At 28.9% G+C, this 5,000-nt stretch overlaps 1 protein-coding gene and 1 pseudogene across 5 annotated transcripts in view; both read right to left on the reverse strand.

The window, feature by feature from the left end:
• The window catches only part of LOC122253378 (uncharacterized), a 24,288-nt gene that overhangs the window by 10,178 nt on the left and 9,110 nt on the right, over positions 1 to 5,000 (reverse strand). The gene's annotated exons all lie outside the window — the stretch shown is intronic.
• Positions 1 to 5,000, reverse strand: part of LOC147472520 (uncharacterized) — a 7,052-nt pseudogene that overhangs the window by 689 nt on the left and 1,363 nt on the right.

A 5,000-nucleotide genomic window follows, 5' to 3' on the forward strand; every position in this document is an offset into this window, starting at 1 on the left:
ACGACGGGGAGGGATGTGGAGGCGCATGTGTATGAGAGGGTAGTGGCATGTACCCCTGAGGTTGGTGCCCATGGAGGCAAAAATAGCTCATGTTGCACCAGGGCCTGCAAGTATGCAAACATCACAAGGTCAAGCCTGACCAATTTTTCAAATACAACCATTTAAAAAAAATAAAATGATAAGTTAACACTTTTAGTGATCACAAATTTATTAAACAGATAATTATCTATACAAATGTATATTACCTATATCTCCAATGCCATTCAAGAAAGAAATTTAAAATGTTGAAACCAACTTGGAGACAGCAACCAGTAAACATACTAATTGATGTAATGTATTTATTTAAGAAGCGTCATTCATTTCAGGTTCAATCTTTTTAATGTGAACACTTACATGTCACTTTACCATTACACTACGATATAAAAATAAAACACAGTGGTGGACGCTTTTGGAGTTTTGACATAATCAGAAGGAAATCTCTGTGAAGCAGAATGAGAAGATCTCCATAACTGGATAATAAAGCATGAAGCAGTCAGTTTTCTAAGACACGCTAAAGGAAAGGAACATGTGAGGGATGACTGGGTCACTGCTCGATCGCCACATTGAACATGGAAAATGCCAGTCCGCTGGGAGATGTGTGGCTAGCTGCGAGACGTGTAAGTGGTTGTTCCTGTTTGTTTATTATTGTGTGGAGAGTTTTTGTATGTGAGTGGTGTCTGAGTTTGTAGCCTGTGTGATTGAGACTGTTATTTAGAGTGTGTGGTGTTTAGGTATGTGTGTCGAGTGTTTGGGATGGGGAGAGGTGTGTGGGGTTTTAGAGATGATGTTAGATTGAAGTGTGATAGAGTTGTTTTTGAGAGTGTGTGAGGGTGTGTGTTGTGAGTGTTTTGGAGGGAGTGGGTTTGAGGTATAGGGAGAGAGGGTAGTGTGTGGGTGGGGGGTTGTGGGTGTGACGTGTGTTTGTGTGAGTATGAGTGAGTGTGTGTGTGGTGTGTGTGTGTGTGTGAGTGTGTTGGGTGGGTGGTTGAGAGAGCGTGAACGAGTGAGCGTGCGCGCGCGAGAGCCGCGAGAGAGAGGCGAGCGCGCGCGAGCGAGCGCGAGAGCGCGAGAGCGAGCGAGCAGCGAGCGAGCAGCGCGCGCGAGCGAGAGAGATGCAGTGAGAGAGTGTGTGTGAGGGAGAGTGTGTGCGTGTGTGTGTTTGTGAGTGTGTGTGTGCTAGGGTTGAGGGTGGTGTTTGTGAGGGAGTGGGGAGGTCTGGCTGTGTGTGTTGGGTGAGTGTGTTGGGTGTGTGTTTTGACGGAGTTTTGTGTTGTGTTTTGTGCGTGTATTTTTGTCATGTGTAGTGTGAGTTGTGAGTGGTAGTGTGTGTTTTTGTGTGTGTCAGTGTGTGTTGGTGTGTCTGTGCCCTATGTGGTGTGTGTGTTTTGTTGTTGTTGTAGTGTAAGTGTGTGTTGTGTGTGTAGTTTTGTAGTGAGGACGTCTGTTTGTGTTGTGTGTGTATGTGTTGTCTGTGTGTTTTGTTGTATGTGTATGTGTTGTGTGTTAACCTGGGTGTGTGAAAGTGAGTATTCTGTGTATGTGTGTGTTGTGTGTGTTATTGTGTGTGTATCCAGTGTCTGTGTGTGTTGTGTGTGTGTATGTGTGTGTGTATATGTGTGTTTTATGTGTGTTGTATGTGACTGTTTGTTGTGTGTTTGTGGGTGTAGTGTGATGAGTGTGTGTTGTGTGTCTGTCGTGTGTCATGTATGTGTCATTTCTGCTGTATGTCTGTATGTGTGTGTGTTTAGGTGTGGTATGGATGTGTGTTTGTTTCTGTGGTGTCTGTATGTTGTTGTATCTGCTGTGTGTGTCAGTATTGTGTGAGTTTATGTGTGGTATGTGTGTGGGAGTTTTGAGTGTATGTCTGTATGTCTCTGTTGTGTGTAAGTTGTGGGAGTGTATCGTCTGTAGTTTGGCTGAGGGTCTGTGAGAGTCAGTCTAGTGTGGAGTCTGTCATGTCTGTGTGTTTGTTGAGTGTGTTTGGGTGGTGTCTGGGATTCTCATCATAGCTTAGGTGTGTCATGTGTGGGTCTTGTGGGTGAGTGTGGGGTGTGATTGATGTGTTGATGGGTGTATCTGGTATGTGTGTCTGTGTGTGAGTGAGAACGTGTGTGTGTGTGTCAGTATGTTGTGTCTTTACTGGTATGTATGTTGAGACTGTGTGTGACGTATGTGAGTGAGTTTGTGAGTGTATGGTCAAGTGAGTGAGTCTGTGTGTGTCTAATGGTTGACAGGGGGGGGGTTTGTTTGTGTGAGAGAGATGTGGTGGTGTGTGTGAAGTGTGTGTGTGAGTGTGTTGTGTGTGAATGACATTTTGTTGGCTTGTGAAAGAGTGAGAGATGATTAGATGATTTTTGGGTGTCGTGTGAGTAGTAGAGTGTGAGTGTGTGTAGATATTGTTATCCCTTCTGGGTGTGAGTCAGTATGATTGAGTGTGTGTGAGGTTGTGAGTGGTAGTTGAGATAGTATTTGAGTGAGAGTGTTTGGCATTCTTATATAAATACGTGTGAGTCAAGTGATGATTGACATTGAGACATAGAGGACTTAGAGTCATTACAGACTCTGAGTGAGAGAGTAATATCATTTGAGTTACATATCGATGATATATACTGTAGAGAGTCTGAGAGCCTTTTACTTGTCATATAGTTTTTACGATTGGAGACACACTGTTTCAGATATTCAGATTACTCACAAAGTTAGTGATAAAGGGAGTGATTCATAGATAGTAATTACTTTTTTATAATATTGCCTATTTATGAGGCATGTATATAAACTAACATATGTGATAGTGTTTACATTGACACTCACATACAGAGATTCGGGATATATATTTTAGACATTTAGATGTTATGTCAGGAGGATATGATAGTGAGGTACAGACTTATATGTATGACACTTATATTTTCTGATAGACATTAGTATATACTTTTTATACACATGAGTTACAAGTGGGTTTGACATTAGATTACACTCTTATTGACATTGTATTCATATATTGGCATATATTGATACATGGAGACAGAGTTGTAATTGCAGACTTGTATATCATATTAGTTTGTTATGTTATATGATAGTTTATTGATATAGATAGACATTATATACAGATTAGAGAATAATTGATATATACATCTGTATATAACTATTTGCTAAGAAATATATATATATAAATATAATATAATATATATATTATATATATATATGATAATATATATTTTATATATATATAAATATAATATAATATATATATATAAATTTAATATAAGTATTTATTTATATATATAATAGATTATATATTGATATTAAATATAATATAATTTATATATATAATATTTTATAATTTAAATATAAATATATTATCTAATTTATATTATATAATTATTATATAATATAAATTTATAGATAATGATAATATAATATATATGTAATATATATTTAATATATATATAATATATAAATATAATAGATATATAATTTATTTTAATATATATATAATATATAATATTATAGTTATATATTTAAATATAATATAATATATATTAATATATATTTTATACCATATATAAATATATAAATATATATTATATAAAATATATATTCTTAAATACATAAAAATAAATATATATAATATAAATCTATATATATATTTGTATATAAATATATATAAGATTATATTATATATATATATATCTATATATATATGAACATTACAAATAGGGCATATAAAAACATATATTCCTACATATATTATATATATACATATTATACATATATATACATATATATATATATTTATATATATATTATACATATACATATACATATAATTATCTAAATAAATATATATAAATAATACCAACCTATAACATAATCAAAATATATATAAATTATTATATATATATTTATATATAAATATATATATTATACATTATACTATACATATAAAATATATATATTTATTATATATAATATATATATATATATATATATGTTTAAATATTATAAATATACATAGAACTATATATAAAACATATATAAAAATAGATATATATATATATATTATAAATATATATTATATTATATATATATATTATATATAATATATATATATATATATATATTTATATATATATATATATAAATTTATATATCTATATTTATATATATAGATATATATATTTATATTTCTATATATATATATATTTATATATATAGTTATATATATATTTATATATAATATATATTTATATATATATATTTATATATATATATATATTTATATATCTAATTATATTAATATATATTTATATATATATATTTATATATATATATATATTTAGATATTATATAATATTTATATATATATTTTATATATTATATATATATATTTATATATATATATATTTTATATATATATATATATATATATTGATATATATATATATATATCGTCATTCATTCCCCCCCTTTTTTCATTAAAAATTTTTTAAATTTTATTATATATTTATATATTTATATATATATATATAAATTTATCCATATATATATATATTATTATATATATATTATATATTTATATTATATATATCAATCATATATAAACATATAAAGAATATATATGAACTTTATATAATAAATAAATTTATTATATACACATATATAATATATAAACATATTCAAACATACACACATATATATAAACACATACATATATATGTATAATATATATGTATATATATATAACATATAACTGAATATATATATATTCACGCTAACTATATATAAGCTATTAAATATACATATACAACACAATATATATATATATAAAAATATACATATAAACATACTATATATATAAATATACATATAAACATTTCTTACATCATTATATTATATATATAAACATAAATTTCTCAAATATATATATATAAACATACACATATATATATATAATAAATACATAA

This window comes from Penaeus japonicus, unplaced genomic scaffold (assembly GCF_977035675.1).
Source record: "Penaeus japonicus unplaced genomic scaffold, GWHDUDI00000001_assembly GWHDUDI00000001, whole genome shotgun sequence".
Classification (NCBI taxonomy): domain Eukaryota; kingdom Metazoa; phylum Arthropoda; class Malacostraca; order Decapoda; family Penaeidae; genus Penaeus; species Penaeus japonicus.